The 20,680-nt window shown below is 39.7% G+C and overlaps 1 non-coding gene across 1 annotated transcript; it reads left to right on the top strand.

Annotated features, from left to right (window-relative positions):
- Positions 1-7,185: 7,185 nt before the first annotated feature.
- tmem229bl.L lies at positions 7,186-13,391 on the top strand. The gene is made up of 2 exons (XR_001932691.2): positions 7,186-7,698; positions 11,606-13,391. It is a non-coding gene; the product is annotated as a transmembrane protein 229B like L homeolog (transcript).
- Positions 13,392-20,680: the final 7,289 nt, after the last annotated feature.

Raw genomic sequence — 20,680 nt, 5'->3', positions numbered from 1 at the left:
TCAGCCCTTTTGTCCACGTGAACCATCAAACTTCACTTTATGTGAGGGGTTTGGGGGTTCTTTATTGTTTTTACTCTGGGAGCAAAATATCTAGAACCTGTTTCTCCAAAGAAATCTTGGTCAAATTGAGCAACATTTGTTTCCAATGTGGCCCCAGATTTAAATATTATACATGTTACTTCTTCGTTAGTCTACTGTTAATTATTACCCCAAGCAAATGTCACTGTGTATCAGACTGCACATGAAAACTCACATGATCCCCTGATGGCCAGTACTTGTAAAAAATATGGGGGGCCTATGCAAATTATTGAACATTTTTTAATATTGCATATTGGGGACACTTGAATGATAAACTGCAATACAGATGTTCTAATGTATCTAAATTATGACTGTCAAAACTAATAAACAGCATGAAAAGGGAGAACGCCCTTGTCTTTCCCCACAGAGTACAACGGGAATAGGAAATATCATGGGTGATCTAATAAAAGGTGCAAAGCATGTTACTAGTTTATTATCTCATAGTAGTCAATCAGCAGTTAGCATTTAATGGTCAACTGACAGGATGTAATGGGTTAATAAACATGTGCATATAATCTGGTAGAGTGTCATTGCAGACAAATGAGTCATGTGGTAGATAATGGCACCAGTGACTAAGGCGAATCCTTGAAGTAGTGTTAGAATTCCTAATTTGTTACGACAAATAGTGTTTTGCAGAACTACCACCAAAAGGAATTTCTGCTCACAGGTTAATTGCCTAATAGTCTAATTCATTTTCCTGTTATGTTATAGAAGTAATTTGTGTATCTGCCCATATATATAATTAGCCAAGAAATGACATGCTTTTGACATTTCTAGATTCACAAACATATGAAACAAGTAGAGCTTTCTAAAGTAGTTAAAGGATCAGTCACAATTTTTCATCCGGTGATCATCCATCACGCGGCGCTCGATTTCTCCTTTCTGCTTTCGTTATAGGAGCTAGCCAGGGAAGAGAAATTGAGTGCCGCATGATGGATGATCACCGGATCGCCTTTTCTGAAGAGGAGCGCCAGCGGAGTTTCGGTAAGTTATTTCTTATTTCTTAATAAAGACTTAGCGATTTAAAAGTTTAATTTGTCCTTGTGGTTTTTTTTGTTATATATTAACAAGTTTTTTTGTTTTTTTTTAAATTGATGTTACTGGTCCTTTAATTGGTAAACCCTGGGTCTGTCTGAGAGAATTACCAAAGGCTAGGAGAGAATTAAAGAAGTGGTATGTGCATGGGTGTCCAGAGAAATTTTCCAGGGGGGGCAAGTAAGCTAATATCACTAGGGATGTCGCGACCGTTCGCGTCCGCCGAATGTTCGCGAACGTTGCGCAACGTTCGCCAATTTGGGTTCGCCTTAGCTGGCGCTTTTTTTTGCCATTTCTCCCCCAGACCAGCAGATACATGGCAGCCAATCAGGAAGCTCTCCCTCCAGGACCACCCCCACACCCCCTGGACCACTCCCCTTCCATATATAAACTGAAGCCCTGCAGCGTTTTTTCATTCTGCCTGTGTGTGCTTGGAAGAGCTAGTGTAGGGAGAGAGCTGTTAGTGATTTGAGGGACAGTTGATAGTAACTTTGCTGGCTAGTAATCTACTTGATACTGCTCTGTATTGTAGGGACAGAAGTCTGCAGGGATTTGAGGGACATTTTAGGTTAGGTAGCTTTGCTGGCTAGTAATGCCACCTAGCTGTGTGAGCTTGTTCACATTCTGTCTAAATAATAACAATAATAATTCCGTGTCCGTAAACACCACCTGAGTGACGTTTTTCAAGCAGCAATAATATATTCCGTATCCACTACTGTATACGTTGACCTTGCAGGCATTGTTTGCCCAGTCTTTAACCAAGTGCCACCTAGCTGTGTGAGCTTTTTCACATTCCGTGTCCAGAAACACCACCTGAGTGACGTAGTGTGATTTCTGCCCTTTACAGCACAAAACGCAGCGCTGTGTCAACAATGTATTTTTCAGAAACATTTTTGCCCTTGATCCCCCTCTGGCATGCCACTGTCCAGGTCTTTGCACCCTTTAAACAACTTTAAAATTTTTCTGGCCAGAAATGTCTTTTCTAGCTTTTAAAATTCGCCTTCCCATTGAAGTCTATGGGGTTCGCAACGTTCGCGAACCGTTCGCATTTTTGTCCGGACGTTCGCGAACATTTTTTCCGACGTTCGCTACATCCCTAAATATCACATATGGTAGCATCCAACTGAAGATGAACCTATTCATGAAAGTGCATAAGATAACCTAATTAAAGAGGTTGATCATCTTTGGGTTAACTTTTAGTATGATGTAGATATTCTGAGACAATTTGCCATTGGTTTTCATTTTTTATTATTTGTGTTTTAGCTTTTTATTCAGCAGCTCTCCAGTTTGTAATTTCAGCAATCTGGTGGCTTGGGTCCAAATTACCCTAGCAACCATGCATTGATTTGAATAAGAGACTGGGATATGAAGAGGAGAGACCTGCATAGAAAGATGGGTAATAAAAAGTTGAAATAAAAATAAATTTGAAGCTTTATAAAGCATTTGTTTTTTAGATGGGACCCCCAGTGTCCCCCATTTAAAAGCTAGAAAGAGTCAAAAGAAAAAGCCTAATAACTAAAAAAACTATTGTGGTGAGGTCACTACTACGATACCTGGGAAAGTCCAGGAGGAAGCTTATTTATGCCCCAGGTTCCTAACAGAGTGGTTGTGGGACTGCTAGTCCAGCCCGAGTGTTGTGAGTTGTCCTGAGGAGGTAATTAAAAAAAGGCAGCTCAAGCCAGAGTGCAGAGATCCTGGCTGGGGAAAAGACACAGGAAAGCTGCCTGTGTGAGAGGGATTGAAATCACCAAAAGGTTTGGGATTTTGTATATTCCTGTATGTTCTCTGTTTTGGGGAGACAGGCGGTAGGCCTTCTCCTGGTTAGTTAGGAAAACTGACTTGTATTAGTTAGAAGCCCATTAAGTGGCAAGGATTTTATTTTGAATTGTTTGTTTTGTTTATTTTGCTGCAAGAGACAATAAACTGCCAAAAAGTGACTACACTCTCATGAGTGATGCTTGTGCCGTGGGCTGTGTTACCCCAGGAAAACTGATCCCAGCTACCCAAACCCTTACATATGGTGGAGGGTGCTCTAGCACAAAATAAAGCAACAAAAGGCAGTATAATATTGCAGAGACTGTGAAATAAAGGGGTAGTGATCCCATAAGAACTGTGCAGCATGGAGGAGATTGTGAAACAGTTAATGCTGTCTAAAGCTGGCCATAGACGCAGAGATGTACGATCGGACTTCCCCATCTCCCGACCTGCCACTAACCATAAAGATCAAAGTCTTACCATCCAGATCAAATATAAAGTTGTAAGAACAGATCAGTTCTGCCCCTGACAGCAATCGTACGATAGTTAAAGCTAGTGACAGTCTCCCTCTGAAAATCGTACGATCGGCAATACACGCAGAGATATTTCTAACCTGTCCGATCTACCAAACGACCGATCTCCACCGGACGAAAAATGTCGGGACTCTCCACACACAGTCCGAATAGAGGAAGACTGGCAGGTATTGACAGGATTGGTTCAACAGTTGGCACAGAGACCCCTGGAGCCACCTGCAGTAGCACATAGTAACGTGACCAAAATCAATGAGTCGCTTCCTCCAAAAGATGACAGCAGACAGGCCCGTACTGGCAATCTCTGGGTTCCGGCAAATGCCAGAGGGGCTGCTATAAGGTGCCATAGAAAGTCAGGTTTAAGTGGGCTGGTGGTGGCTGTTCGGGCCACTATGTGGGCTGAGTGGGCCTCTGTGTACCTGAAATGCCAGGGCCTATTTTAATTCTCAGTCCAGGCCTGACAGCAGAGGATGATCCAGAGGCATATCTCACTACATTTGAGCGGACCGCTGAAAGAGAGGGTTGGTCTAAAGAGCAGTGGGCAGGTCTATTGGCACCTCTGCTAACAGGTGAATTGCAAAAAGCATATTTTGACCTACACCCTGTTACTGCCAAGGATTATGAGAAACTGAAAGTTGGAGTTACCCTGGCGCTTCGTGCCCAACGAGTCTACAGCTGGGCTTATCACTCGGACAAGCTTCCACGCGCCTAGATGTTTGACCTGATCCACCTGGTGAGAAATTGGTTGCAGCCGGAGTCCCTGACTGGACCGAAGATTATTGAGAGGGTGGTGCTGGATCACTACCTGAGGTCATTTCCTGGTGCCCTGCACAAATGGGTAACCCATGGAGACCCTAAAACAGCAGATGACCTTGTGGAGTTAGTGGAAAGGTATTTTGCCGCTGAGAACTTTGGCACCTCTTCCTCATCGTTCCCGGGCTCCACACCTGAAAGGGAGGTACCCTCTGGCACCTGGTAAGACTGTTCATGGGGAAACAGGTCTCTAGCTTGCATTGGGCACCCACAACTTTAGGCCTGGCCCTGGAGAGCAGATGTAGCTGGGCAGCTTCTTTCCTAAAATCGTGTTGCCTTTCCACAAATCTGACTGGAAAGGCACAGTTAGAACATACCTCCCAACTGTCCCGTTTGAAAGCTCAACACGTAGTCCCTCATTGTTACTGAAATGTCCTGACTCTCTTTGATCTCCTGCACTGAACAGCAAGAAAAATATACAATGTTTCTAAAACTTAATTGGCTTGTGACAGAGAGCCCAGAATACATGGCAGGTGCAATTAGATACATTTTACAACAATTTAAGATAAGCAAAAAAAAACAATTGTAACATCTTAAGATTAGCAGGTCTCTTTTGGAAGCTGACTTGCTGCTTATAGGGCAATTCACCTTCATTAGCAAAACTATAATAACAAATAAAAATCACAGACAGTCACAGTTTTGTATAACCTGCTACATTTTGTAAAATGAACATGGTAATTAGGGGTTGTGACCACAAAAAATGGGCATAGTCAAAACATTTTCTATTTCCAAAATGTTGAAAGGTATGCCGTAGAGCCGTATGAGCTCAAACCATCGCCCAATTGTGTAATAAAGACATGTTAGAGCAAGCATCCCTGCAAACAGTCCAGCAACAGTGATGTACAGGCTTCTGATTGTCTGTCACATATGAAAGCTAAATTAAACATGTCTGTGACAAGTGGGAAAATGGAGAAGAGACAGCAAAAAAATATCACAAACAATATTTACCTTAAATATGTGTAAATAAATACTATAGAATACATTTTTGTGAAGCACTTGGAAAAATATATGGGTAGGGTTTATTTCTTTTTAATATTACAATCCATTTACAGAATTCCATTAGGCTTACTAGTCCTCACTGTCACAAGCAAATAAAAAGCAGAAGAATTATAATAAACCTGTAATTCTACTTGATATGGTATGTCACTTCCTGCATATTCAACCCAATAACATATGATTATGATGTTTATAATTACTTGAATCATTTATGGTGTAATCTGCAGCTACATTGCCGGTAAATTTGTAATACAGGCCCCGGCCCTGGCAGGTGTTTCACCGGCTAGGCCGGTAAAATACCGGCCGGGTGGCAACCCTATTGGTTACTCTAAACTCACTCTTGCCACATTTACCACTCAGTAACCACATACTTCCACTCTAACTTATTGTTCACCAATTGTGCCCCCTCCTGTTGCATCCAAGGTATGTGCCATGTAGCCAACATCCTAGCTCCAGGCCATGAATGCACTAGTAATCCCACCCTGATCAATGCAGTCCAAGTACATGATAGGAACAGCTAGAGCAGCATCAAGTCCATCATGTCATATGGCAGAGGGCTGGAAGTATCCATGGTGTCAAACCCTGCTCTCCTCTCTCAACTGTTCTACCTACCATGAATCAATTTGGCAATATGGCATCTCTGTGAGGTTGCATCTGTCTCTTCTTCATGCTCAGATATTTATTTATTTACTGTATGTAACTATCTATACAGGCTACATGAAGGGAGATACGTCCTAATAGGCTCTTTATGGGATTCTGCTCCCAGGTATCACTTTGCTGCCTGCTGTTACTGACATGGCCAATATTCAGTCCAATGGATATCTGTGCTCACAGAAAGCTCAATTGTTGTTCCCTTCACAATACTGCCAGTCAGGAGATCATCTTCAAAGATTCATAGAAGCCAGCATGAGTACCAAGGGAATGGTAAAACTTTTGGGGTTGTGCACATACTGTGGCAATGTTTTCCCTAGTCTTGTAATCAATAGTTACCAATCAGCATGTTTATCATCGGTCAAGGGCAGCATTGAGATGAAATATCTAATTATTAATTTGAGCTTTCAGGGTGTACTGCGTGTGGTTGTGAACCCTGGCTATGCCTTTTGCTTTGAATCAACATAAAAATATTGCAATCTTCTGCTTTATTATTTTTAACTCTTTAGGGTAGTGGCACACCAGGAGATTAGTCGCCCGCAATTTTTAAAAGAGACATTTGGCGACTAAGAGAATAATGTAAATCGCCAGCATCATACAAGGCTACTTTTAATTGCATGCCATCCCAAAACGCACAGAGACCCTTTTCTGAGCGACACTGAAATAGCAATTCCATTACCAAGTATTGACATCTACCAAAGTAAAATACACTGGGAGATTGTATGTAAATTTCACACATTGACGCTATTCGTCATTTCCTGGGTGGCGGTTTTGAATTGTTTTGTCCCAGCGTCTTGGCGTCCATTCACCATTAATAATAAAAACACACCATGAAAACCACACAAAAAGAAATCACGCCAGAGAAAACAAAATTTCTACTAAAATGCTATTACTAAAGCATTTTGTCGATACTGATCGACTTATTGATCTTGTGGGAGGAGAAAAGTAGCATCATGGGTAGTAAATCGATTGGGAGCTGAAATCGCATGAAATCTATGCTTTGCTATACAAGCCCAAAACAAAAAAAAAATTGCGGCCAACTAATCTCCCCGTGTGCCACTGCCCTAAGTAAACCCTGCAGGGCAAGAAGTGTCTCCTATCCCTATCTTTATTCACTTTAATCTGTATATTATCTATTAAACTCTCTGCTTACTTAGATAAACTCTCCAGGCAGTGTTTGTTGGGGAGGAAGCATAAATATTCATTCTGCAAAATCCCCTTTTACATGACAATTTACGTGTACAGCATGTTTATACAGTAAATAGAACTTTGTAATATACCTGTAAGTAGAGACACTGAATAATGATGTTATGGGGATCTCAGGCAGGTCTCTGAGCTACTACACAGTTTCAGTTGTTAACTCACACTGCAGCCCAGAGACAAGCAGCTGTTTGGATTGTGAGACATTAGAGTAGCACAGATTCTTCAAGTAGTGAAAAATTACAGATAGCAATTGGTTAACTTTTGTAGCATGGCAGTGGGCTGTCTGGATCTACAGTTTTTGGGGAAATTTTGTCTTCGCACTTTATGAGACTGTGCCTTCTGTGCCTCTTAGCTACTGTGCCAGCCATTGTGTAAGGGAGGTGGTTAATACACCTGAATGAGAAGATCCTGGGAGGAGACAGGTGTGGGTAAAACTCAGGGCAGGGAAAGATGAGATATGTACAGGACTGCCCATAAGACAGAACAAATAAATAAGAGACACGTTTGTGCCTGAAAGCATTCTCTATGTATAGCCAACAGCTGAACATCTGGAATATATAAGGTAATTAGACCCTATTATCAACTTTGCTCTTCTGCTTCTCAGAGATCAACATACACAAATCAAGTTAAAGTAAAGGTAAGCTGAGGTTATGTAAATCTGTGTATTAAGTGGCAGCATAGATGTAAACTTTTGTATGTATATGTGAAAGGAGGCCAGATGTGTAGACTTAAAACTTTGCTGGTTATGTAGAAGCAAGTGAGGGGTTTCTTCAATAAACAATAGCAGCCAATTGGAAGTCTGCTTTCATTATTCTAAATCAGGAGTGCCCATAATTTACTAATGCGGGGTCTACTTGTAGTGATGTTGTCCTATTACGATCTAAATTCATAATATCACTGTTGGCATTCTGTTCCATGGAAAATATTACTTAATATTATATTGATTTATAACAGAATTTACGTTACCATATTTAAAAAAAAGAACTATTTCTTTTGCAACTTTAACAAAATAAACATCTGAATGAAAAGAATAAAACTGAAGGGCAATTTAGTCAAGCTGTTTGTTGACAGTGTCTTGAGATCTGCTTATCACCAACAGGTCTACTGGTAGATCCCGATCTACCTGTTCTGAATGCACTAGAACAATGAAAGCTATCTGCTCACCTCAGGGGTTATTTATCATTTACTTCACCTCATGTACTATATTTAATAACCTAAAGCAACCAATCAAATGATTATATATTTCGAGTTCATGGAAGTTATTTAAAACTCCCATGATCTCCCATGAACTTGTTCGACCAATTGGAATTTTTTAACAAAATAGATTTTTTTGAATTCGGGTGAATAGGATTGACCCTCAAACTCAAACTGAATTAGATTGGAGTATTTTCTCCGAAAAAAACTCGAATGTCAGGAAGGTTGCAAACAACTCCAAATTGATCCCAGGATGTCTTCCATAGGCAGTTGGCAGGTTTAAGGTGGCGAATAGTCGAATTTGAGTTCTTAAAGGGCCAGTGTATGATAAATCTCAAAAATCTAATTCCAATTTTAAAAAAAACTACCTGGGGCTTTAAATGATTTTATTCCAACCCAGTGTGTAGATATGCCATACTAAGAACTATATATATGTATGTGTACCATTGTGGGTACAGATACAGGTATGGGACCTGTTGCTTGGGACCTGGGGTTCTCCGGATAAGGGATCTTTCTGTAATTTGAATCTCCATACCTTAAATCTACTAAAAGATAATTTAAACATAAATTAAACCCAATAGGATTGTTTTGCCTCCTAAAAGCATTAATTTTATCTTAGCTGGGATCAAGTACAAGGTACTGTTTTATTATTACAGAGAAAAAATTTTTTTTTTAATTATTTGATAAAAATTGAGTCTATGGGAGGTGGCCTTCCCATAATTCGGAGCTTTCTGGACAGCGGGTTCCCAGATAATGGATCCCATACCTGTATAGATATAACTGTGCACACTCTCACCCAATCCCACCAATGATTCCCTGGGTTAACTGCCATCAAAATCTGCATATCAACATATCTCCACTGATTAAATACAAATTAAATACAAAAACAGGTATAGGACCTGTGATCCAGAATGCTTGGGACCTGGGGTTTTCCGGATAATGGATCTTTCCGTAATTTGTATCTTCATACCTTAAATCTACTAGAAAATAATTTAAACATTAAATAAACAAAACAGACTGATATTGCTTCCAGTAAGGATTAATCATATCTTAGTTTGGATCAAGTACATGGTACTATTTTATTATGTGGTTCCTGAGAGTGCGCTGTCTGTAAATTTGGTGTGTGTACTATTTTACTAATACAGAGAAAGTTGCCTCACGAGGAAACTTCGGGCGACTTCGGAAAACGAATCATCGCGTGTGATTAGCGCCGACGATTTTAGCCAGTGCAGAGTGAGGGAAGGCGTTCGGGGAGATTGGTTGCCGCAAAGACGAGGCGATTAGTTGCGAGGCGACTAAATCTCCCCGAAACGCTCAGTGTGACCTTACCCTGAGAGACAGAAATGTGACCTTGCCTGCTTGCATATTAGCCAGCCAAAACGTATTTTTAGTATTATAAGCTTTCCTGGGCCTTTGATGGACAAGGCAGTATGCCAATAGGCAATTTAAGTAATAACTAAACCAACATGCTAAGTACAAACAACAATGAACTATACACTGGAATAGGCAACATTTAACAATATCTGAAACACTAGCTCAGTGTACCTAAGTCTTTATGCAAAACCTCCATGTAACTACATTTCTCCCTATCTCACCAGGATGCAGAGAGTGCAAACATAGTTCTTAACCATGCAAAGCTACTCAAATCTACTCTCCCCCTTAGGGTAAGGGCACACCTGGAGATTCAGGAAGATTTAGTCGCCCGGCGACTAATCGCCTCTTCTTTGGGACGACTAATCTCCCCAAACTGCTTCCCCGTGTCTTTCGTCTGCTTCAATGAAAAAACGCCTGCGCCAATGCACTCACGGCTCTTTGATTTCGGAAGTCGCCTGAAGTTTCTTCACAAGTAAACTTTGGGCGACTTCGGAAATCGAAGCCCCTCGAGTGGATTGGCGCAGGTGTTTTTTCATTGAAGCAGATGGAAGACACGGTGAAGCAGTTTGGGGAGAATCGCCAGGAGTGGCCACAGCCTAAAAGGGGTGGTTTGCCTTGAAGTTAACTTTTATTATGCTATAGAATTGACAATTGTAAGTAACTTTACAATTGATCTTTATTATTATTTTTTTTTAGTTTTTTAATTATTTGCCTTTTTCAAATGGGGGTGACTGATCCCATCTAAAAACAAATGCTCCATAAGGCTACAAATGTATTATTGCTGCTTTTTTTTACTCATCTTTTCTCCTGTTAATATTCCAGTCTCTTGTTCAAATGGTTGCTAGGGTAATTTTCACCCTAACAACCAGATTGCTGAAATTGCAAATTGAAGAGCTGCTGAAAAGCTAAATAACCCAAAAACCACAAATAATAAAAAATTAAGCCCAATATAGAAGATAACTCAAAAAAGCTGTGGATGACCTCATCTGGACCATGGGCCACCAAGTTGGACCACTTTGGTTTATGGCATGCATAAAATTCCTGTTCTGCATATATGCATTTATAAATAAGAATGAGAGCTAAAAGAGACTTGATTCTACAGGGGTTAGCTTGAAAATCACCCATCACCTAAAGCGCATAGCATGCCAGTAATGGGCATACATAGGTGATGGAGTAATTTTTGTTTTATATGAAGAATTTTTATATTTACACTTATTCAGACAAAGCAAACAGCATGGCACCATGGCACATGTTCAAATAGTCAGAGAAGGAAGCACAATTGCTTTATACTACAACATCATAGGCACAAATATGGTGAGTTGAAGTAAATGTTCATATTAATAAACAGATATATGCAGATAATTGTGGCTCTGCAGATAACTTCTGTGAAAGTAAACCTTTCTTGAAAATACAGTATTTTTTTCCTTTGAGAAAGAGTAAATGAAGATTATACTTACTTATAGGCATAGTTTCCCTTTAAAATAGATTAATCTGTAGATATATATTTTGCATGTGTATTCCTCTACTATATAACTATGCATTGCACTGCAGTCAATAATTTGTCTATGTAATCTGTACTTCCTGGACAGCTGGCTATATTCTCTCATATCACAGGAAATGATAAAGCCAAGTCAAAGCAGAAAGAAAAGCAGAGAAATTTATTTTTATTTCATTTTCTGTCCACCATCTAATTATGCTACACTGTACCTCATAATTTTACAGATATATGAAAACTGTATCAGGATCCCTTACATACCTAAATCTAAATAAGTGTGGTGATAAACGACTTTGACATCAAATGAGCATAAGTATAAATAAATATATTACACCAAGATTCTGAAGTAGTGATAAAACCACTACAAAAAGAAGCCTACATTAGGCCTCTCCAGTTCTTTGTTCACTGGAACATCACTTTGTCAGCCTACCATTGTGGTAATTTTGCCTTATTGTTTACTCTTTTTTTGTCCATTCTTCAGGAACCTTATCATGAGATCACCAGAACCCCTTGGCCTCCTCTCCCGCTTTTACATCTATGCCATCCATGGGTATGTTTGTGAGATCCTGTTCACAGCAGTCTGGGACTTTATATCCAGTGGTGACTGGAGATTCAAAGGTGTCACTAGTGTGTGGGCTCTCTTCATTTATGGAACAGCTATGCTGGGGATTGAACACATGTACCTAGTGCTGCAACACCGCTGTAATACTGTCACTCGCTGTCTCCTCTACACACTGTGGGCCTATCTATGTGAACTGAGCTCTGGCTGTATCCTAAAGGGACTTGGTGCCTGCCCCTGGGATTACAGCAATTTTCACTATAATTATCAAGGTCTGGTAACCCTGGAGTATGCTCCTTTCTGGTTCATGGGCTGCATAATACTGGAGAAATTGCTTATTTGGCACACATTGCGTTTGCGTCTGGATGATACCTGGGAGCCACAGAGAAGAAGGCAAGGTGCAATGAAGACCAATTAAGATGAGCATTCACTGAGAAATTGAAAGCTGATGAAAGCCACCAATGAAGGATTGGGTTTGTGGGCCACACCAGGAGTCTTTTGTAGGACTTTGACCCACTTCCCCAAAACAATAGCACATTTAGGTGTTTGAAATACTGGGCACAGTGAACCAATGCCTTACATTGTTTACAACCCTTAATTTGTTGCCCGAAGCACAATTAGATATGGTCTGTCACTATACAGAGCTGATGCAAAAGACTCTTTCAAAGACTTTCCTTTTCATTTAATGCTGTCAGCCTCACTCTAATACACACACAATAATAGTGTTTCCTGCTGCAAGTAGCACCAGTATGATGTGAAAGGTATTTATACTGACATTTTAGGGATTTTATAGCCAGCGGAACTTTAACTTATTACAAAAAGCTATCAGAGAGTCCTGACAAAAAGGAACTATGATCCATCACCAGATATTATAAGAGAGGCCATGAATTTTCACTTTTCACAATTTTTTGATGATTTACTAGCATTGACACACTATAATAAACTTTGTTTATAGAGTTCTTAATGGATAGAAACAGTTATTATTTATTTATAAGCCTTTAACTGTACATTTCAGCTGTTAAATATAATACTTCTCCAGGTGACTAATAGCAACATATAGGACATGCTTGTTGGAATTATTGGTCTCAACTTTTTTCCACCAAGGCCTTTTATGCTTATTATATTCTTGACCCCAGCCTCATCTACAAAACTTTTTGAAATGACAAAGACATATACAATTATTATTAATAAATATATTCTCACTTTGTTTCCACAAAGAAATTGTAACTGTAATGCAAAGTTTTGTCTTATAAATACAAAAGAATGTTTTTTAGACCAACTAACATTGGGGTCACAAGCCATTTCCGTGACCTGGAAGAGAAAACTGGCAACTAGTGCCTTTAGACCTCCACACAACTACAAGGGAATCTAACAAGTAAGTCTAGTTAAGTTATAAGGCTAGTTGTTAAGTTAAAAGGTAGGCAGTAAACTTCATTGTTCAACATAAGTGCATTGAATAGGACTTGTACTGAACATACTTTTTGCATATTTTTTTAATTAAAAAATAAATCAGTTTTTTTTAATTGGTAACTTAATCATGGATTAGCTTCAGTTTCCCTATTTCACAGAAACCTATGTAAAATAAAGTGGAAAACTGTTCCTTTAAAAAATTCCAGGGCCTCAAAACAATGCAGCGCTTAAAGCTGGACAGCCTGGACCTCCCAGCACCTTATTTTTAAATTGTCTAATAAAGATGGATTTGTTTTAATACGTTCCGGTTCGCATTTACTGATATCAGCTGGCGGTGTCCGCAACCCCTATATCCTTGGATCCTCCCAGCACCTTAAAATGATTTCAATGAAATTGTCCTTGTCATACAATTGGCAGCTGGAGGAAGGATTTCACAATGCCAACTAACCTGTCAATGTATTTCTATGTGAATAGACAACATTTGTTTAGTTCCTCTAGTGATACAAAAGGCATTTTAATTAGCGTTTCATCATAGTCTCATTTGCATGTATGATGTCACTGTTCTTACATTCTTTAAATATTTGCATGGTTGTTGTTTTGCCTAAGTGTCAGTGGTTTCGAGTGTCATATAATTGGATTCCTGTTTGCAAGCAGCCTTTTTCTTTTTAAACGTATCCAGAAATAAAGGCAAATTAAAGGCAGAGAGAATGGATAACACAATGAGTATGTAGTAATGAAGTGTAGAGGCATTACGACAATATATCCAAGCTGAATCCTCACATTGCTCTCTCTGTAATACAAATTATGGTGGCCGATATCGGTCGCCAATTTGACAGTTTATCTGCCCGTGTATGGGGGCTTCCGACGGGTCTTCCCGATCAATATCTGGCCACGATATCGATCGGGAAGGTTGGATTTTACCCGACCGACCCGTCGGAACCGCTTGGCGCATCGTAATCCGATCGTTCGGACATACAGCCGAACGTTCGAATTACCCCCGATATAGCCATGCAGTTTAGTGGCATATCGGCGAAAGATCCGCTCGTTTGGCGATGTCGACAAACGAGCGGATCTTGGACTCTATGGCCACCTTTAGAGTGATGTTCTTTGTTTGTTTATTCTGTATCTGAGATCAGAGTGAGCACAATAGCAGTAGCAGAAGAATAGAACTGTGCCCTAGCAAAAATACCATAGATTTCAGAAAAAATCACCAATTTTTCCCATATGCTCTGAGCTATACTGCTGACACAACTGTCATCTATGAACCTAATGAGAAGCACTGGGGACACAAATAATGACTTACATCAGTCCTGGAGTAGGGGGGGGGGGGTTTAGCTAGAATACTTTTAATGTTAAAACACATGAGCTATTCTTTGACATTTTGGCCTCTAGTCTGTAGCTTTAATTGTGTTCAAATCACAGTCACATCGCTTCCTATTTGCTAGAACAGTGGTCACTACAAGTGGACACATGCTGTGATTAGAGATGGAGACCTGGGCTTAGTAGTGATTAAGGGAGTTATTCTTTTACTGCAACCCTCTCCAAAAGACATTCAGGGGTATATTTATCACAGAGTGAAGTTAGAGATCTCCACAGTCCGCAGAGTGAAATATCGCCTCTCTCCATTCATTTCTATGGGATTTTTAAAGGTGTATTTATCAAAGGTTGATAGTGAAAGTTCACCATTTGATAAATACGCCTTTAAAGACCCCCATAGAAATGAATGAAGAGAGGCGGTATTTCACTCTGCAGCCTGTGGAGATCTCTAACTTCACTCTTTGATAAATCTACCCCATAGGATTTTCCCTTGTTGTTTCACTCTTGTAGAGCAGCAGGACTCCTTATATGCTGCCATAAATTAGTGCACTCTTTCTTGGGCCACTTGGTGCTGAGGGAAGACAGTACAGGTGTACAGGAAGTATGTATTCTTACCCTTCCTCTCAGTGAATGAAAAAATAATGCACTGCCAGTGGTCTTGCATACATTTCCTTAATAATAGTTCACAGTTAGATTGGGAGTTCTTGTAGAATCTGATTTACACAAATGCTTTGCATCTTTTTTTCAGACAAAATTGCATAAGTTGTGATGATCTGATGCAAATTCAGAGGTCAACAATGAACTATCCATCCAATTCATACTGAAATTATCTTGAGTCATGTAACTATACATTTTTATTACAAATAATACATAATAAATATACTGTACATGCTATATAGTGTTCACTGAGCTAATTATTTTGCCTCATAATATCCCTACCAGCTAACAATCTTGCTATATACTGGAATCCTTCTATGACTGGTTTCTGGCCCTCCTACATACACTGCATGATGACAATTTGCAAGCTATAAAATAAGTGCAGTGGCATAATGATCCAGTGGCTTCTGGGCACTGAGGAGAATAGAGAGCCCAGGTGGGTCCTGCAGTTTATATGTTGAGCATTCTCCCACACTCCAATAATTACAGGCAGTTTAATTGCTTTCTGAAAAAATTGATCTATAGTGTGTAAATGAGATAGGTACCATTAAAAATAATATTAATAATAATAACTGGATGGTCATTTTTAAAGATTTCTTATAGTTTGGGTGGGTGCAGTCTGTACTGCTTGGGTAAAACTTTATTTATTTATACAGAGATTTTCCCAAGGCCAGCAGGCCTTCGCCACCCTTAAAGCTCCCATTCTTACTATTTTTGTGACCCGAACTACCCATTCAATATGAAGGGACATATTTACATAAGACTGAAACTAGAGTTCATCACAGTTCACAAAAGGGATATTTCTCTTCTGTCAATTCACTTGTATAGGATTTTCAAGAGCATATTTATCAACAAGCTTGCTCTATTCTCACCTTTTGCTATATATGCCTGTAAAAATACTATAAAAGTAAATAAAATGCTGCCTATGAAGATTCTCATTTATCCAGGTCATGATATACAGTATCTAGTTGAATTAAATCAAAGGCAACTGGACATTTAGAGTTTTTATTGAAAACATTTCAGCACTTATTCGACAGGCTTCTTCAGTTCAAAGTGGTAGGGAATTCCATTTAAACCCTTGAGGGTAAAAAATCCAATCACAATGGTTCCATTGAAAGTCTGTGACTTTACTACACTTAAATGTTTAAATGCTGGGGAATTCCCTACCACTTTATTATTATTATTATTATTATTAACATGTATTTATATAGCGCCAACATATTGCATAGCACTGTAAAGTAAATGTGATTATACAACTAAATCACATGAATTCTATACATAGAACATATGGAGTTACATACATCACAATCAATACCGTTACAAAAGGTGAGGAAGGCCCTATGCAAAAGAGCTTACACTCTAAAGGGAAGGGAGTAATACATACGGTGTGGGAGTATTCGCGAAAAATTCACGAAACGCCGGGTCCTTTTTTTGGCGAAAATGCGCCGGTGTCCAAATAACGGACTCCGGCGTCCAATTTTTTTTGACGCCGTAGAATTTTCGCCAGCGAATTTTTGCGGCCGTTTCTCTAATTTATACGCCGGCGGCAAATCGTGCAGATTCAGTGCGATTTCGCGCCTGGCAAATAAATTCGCCCATCACTAGTCAGTAGAGGAGCGTAGTAAGCGGCTGGGTGAGTATATAGAGATGAGTTCAGAGACTTAATTTCTTTTTATGAGAATGTAAGTAGAGACCTCGATTCTGGGATGGCAGTGTATGTGATTTACTTAGACTTTGCTAAAGCATTTGATACAGTGCCACACAAAAGGTTACTGGTTAAATTAAGGAATGTTGGCCTGGAACATAGTATTTGTACCTGGATAGAGAACTGGCTAAAAGATAGACTTTATAGTGGTGGTAAATGGAACATTTTCTAATTGGACCAGTGTTGTTAGTGGAGTACCGCAGGGCTCTGTACTAGGTCCCTTGCTTTTCAACTTGTTTATTAATGACCCGGAGGTGGGCATTGAAAGTACTGTTTCTATTTTTGCAGACGATACTAAATTGTGCAGAACTATAGGTTCCATGCAGGATGCTGCCACTTTGCAGAGTGATTTGTCTAAACTGGAAAACTGGGCAGCAAACTGGAAAATGAGGTTCAATGTTGATAAATGCAAGGTTATGCACTTTGGCAAAAATAATATAAATGCAAGTTATACACTAAATGGCAGTGTGGTGGGAGTTTCCTTAAATGAGAAGGATCTAGGGGTTTTTGTAGATAAAAAGTTGTCTAATTCTGGGCAGTGTCATTCTGTGGCTACTAAAGCAAATAAAGTTCTGTCTTACATAAAAAAGGGCATTAACTCAAGGGATGAAAACATAATTATGCCTCTTTATAGGTCCCTGGTAAGGCCTCATCTGGAGTATGCAGTGCAGTTTTGGACTCCAGTCCTTAAGAGGGATATAAATGAGCTGGAGAGAGTGCAGAGACGTGCAACTAAATTGGTTAGAGGGACGGAAGACTTAAATTATGAGGGTAGACTGTCAAGGTTGGGGTTGTTTTCTCTGGAAAAAAGGCGCTTGCGAGGGGACATGATTACACTTTACAAGTACATTAGAGGACATTATAGACAAATAGCAGAGGACCTTTTTACCCATAAAGTGGATCACCGTACCAGAGGCCACCCCTTTAGACTAGAAGAAAAGAACTTTCATTTGAAGCAACGTAGGGGGTTCTTCACAGTGAGGACAGTGAGGTTGTGGAATGCACTGCCGGGTGATGTTGTGATGGCTGATTCAGTTAATGCCTTTAAGAACGGCTTGGATGATTTTTTGGACAGACATAATATCAAAGGCTATTGTGATACTAAGCTCTATAGTTAGTATAGGTATGGGTATATAGAATTTAATTAAAATTAGGGAGGGGTGTGTGTATGGATGCTGGGTTTTCATTTGGGGGGGTTGAACTTGATGGACTTTGTCTTTTTTCAACCCAATTTAACTATGTAACTATGTAACTATGTAGGGTGGGGCAGAGTTATGAAGTGCTTTAAATGTCAGGGTCATTAATTTGAATTTGATTCTAAAAGGTAGCGGAAGCCAGAGACAGAGGCCTCTCCAGTACACATGATATTACCAGACATGTTCCCCTCTAACATGAAGGTGTCTTATAAGTGTCCCTACTTGCAACACACATTTTCACACAACCCTAAACACAGACTTCCTTTTGAGATGCTTTATTATCCCTAGCAAAAACCACACTAACAATGAAAACAATACTTGTCAACATGAGCACTGTGTCACTACTATAACAAACCGAGGAGAACAAAAATGACACATTAATCACAGAGCTGCAAATGATACAATGGCTAGGTTGTTTTGCCCTGATGAACACAAACCTTAGTTCAGCTGCCCAAATAATACATTCTCTAGACAGCTCTGTACATTCTGATATACAAACAGGTGATATTACATGAAGCTATTAGATTACTTGCCCATACGGATAATCAACGGTGTAACTTTGAGGGTGCAGGCCCTCCTTACACAAAAATTGCTACAGCCAGTAAAGAAATACCGTAATCCACTATGAGTACAATGGTGATGTGATTCACAGCTCTGCTCCACTTGCTGCAGTGAAAAGCAAGACTAGTTAGCTTTTCAGAGCAGAGATTGCAAGGCCCTTATTTATGCCACTGCAGATAATAAAGTCACTCAGCATAGCCCTATCAGATGTAGTTTTCTGTGGCCAAGCAGTCTTCTATGTTATTTTACATTACGGCCTTTTAGGCTCATTTGTGCTGGGTCCTCTTTAACCTCTTGTATTGGTTGTGGTTTGTTTTTCTATACAAAGTTGTATATTCAATGTATTCATTAATTTATTGTACAGCATTGTGGAATATGTTACATAGTTACATAGTTAAATTGGGTTGGAAAAAGACAAAGTCCATCAAGTACAACCCCTCCAAATGAAAACCCAAAATCCATACACACCCCCCTCCCTACTTTCACATAAATTCTATTTACCCATATCTATACTAACTGTAAAGCTTAGTATCACAATAGCCTTTGATATTATGTCTGTCCAAAAAATCATCCAAGCCATTCTTAAAGGCATTAACTGAATCAGCCATCACAACATCACCTGGCAGTGAATTCCACAACCTCACTGTCCTGACTGTGAAGAACCCCCTACGTTGCTTCAAATAAAAGTTCTTTTCTTCTACGGTACGGTGATCCACTTTATGGGTAAAAAGGTCCCCTGCTATTTGTCTATAATGTCCTCTAATGTACTTGTAGAGTGCAATCATGTCCCCTCGCAAGCGCCTTTTTTCCAGAGAAAACAACCCCCCTTGACAGTCTACCCGCATAATTTAAGTCTTCCATCCCGCTAACCAATTTAGTTGCACGTCTGCACTCTCTCCAGCTCATTTATATCCCTCTTAAGAACTGGAGTCCAAAACTGCACTGCATTCTCCAGATGAGGCCTTACCAGGGACTTATAAAGGGGCATAATTATGTTTTCATCCCTTGAGTTAATGCCCAGAACTTTATTTTCTTTAGTAGCCACAGAATGACACTGCCCAGAATTAGACAACTTGTTATCTACAAAAACCCCTAGATCCTTCTCATTTAAGGAAACTCCCAACACACTGCCATTTAGTGTATAACTTGCATTTATATTATTTTTGCCAAAGTGCATAACCTTGCATTTATCAACATTGAACTTCATTTTCCAGTTTGCTGCCCAGTTTTCCAACTTAGACAAATCACTCTGCAAAGTGGCAGAATCCTGCATGGAACGTTGGAACGATGGAATGTTGGCACTTTATAAATATGGGATAAGTGTTATGATAATAATGCAGCAGTGACAAGGCAATAGGTATGGTTGCCACCTGGCCGGTATTTTACCGGCCTGGCCGTCAAAATTATGGTTGAGCCCAATATTATTAATAGGGAAAAAAGATAAATTTATAGGAAGGCCAGTATTTTTTTCCAGAAAAGGTGGCAACCCTAGCAGTAGGTGATTCAGCTGGACAGAACCCCAGGAAGTTACTGATGACAACCTGATGAAGCTCCATACAAAAGGTTGTATGTAATATGAGTTAGCACAGGTGCTACCTATCACACATATCATCTGCAAAAACCATGGTCAGCACAATGCAGATAAGAAGTTTGTGTCTGAGGAACTTTGCGTTTCATCTGTCAATATGTAGTCAAGCTATAGCTATTAAGGCGCCGCCAAGCTTTTTTATTGGCTTTCTCACTGTATTTTTTCTTTCTGACTATCCAACATAAATGCTCAATCTTTGAAGAACCAAACAGCACAATATATGGACTGTTCCATTTAAAACTGGACAAGACCTCATAAGGAAACTTCGGCGACTTCGGAAAACGAAGTGACGCGAGTGCCATGCCACAGGCGATTTTTCATTCTAGCAGGCGGAAGACAGGGGGAAGCAGTTCAGGGAGATTAGTCGCCACAAAGAAGAATCGATTAGTCGCCAGGTGACTAAATCTCCCTGACTTTCCCAGTGTGACCTTACCCTAACTGTTGCTTTTAATTAGATGAGCTAAACCAAAACAGTTACTAACAGGGTTTGGTTAAATATGTTAGAAGGTACACTCCACTGAAGATGGCAATGGAATAAAGTGCATTTGTTTCAAATAAAACCT

The sequence above is a fragment of the Xenopus laevis genome, chromosome 8L, assembly GCF_017654675.1.
Source record: "Xenopus laevis strain J_2021 chromosome 8L, Xenopus_laevis_v10.1, whole genome shotgun sequence".
NCBI lineage: Eukaryota > Metazoa > Chordata > Amphibia > Anura > Pipidae > Xenopus > Xenopus laevis.
This window is presented reverse-complemented; position numbering and strand designations above follow the sequence as displayed.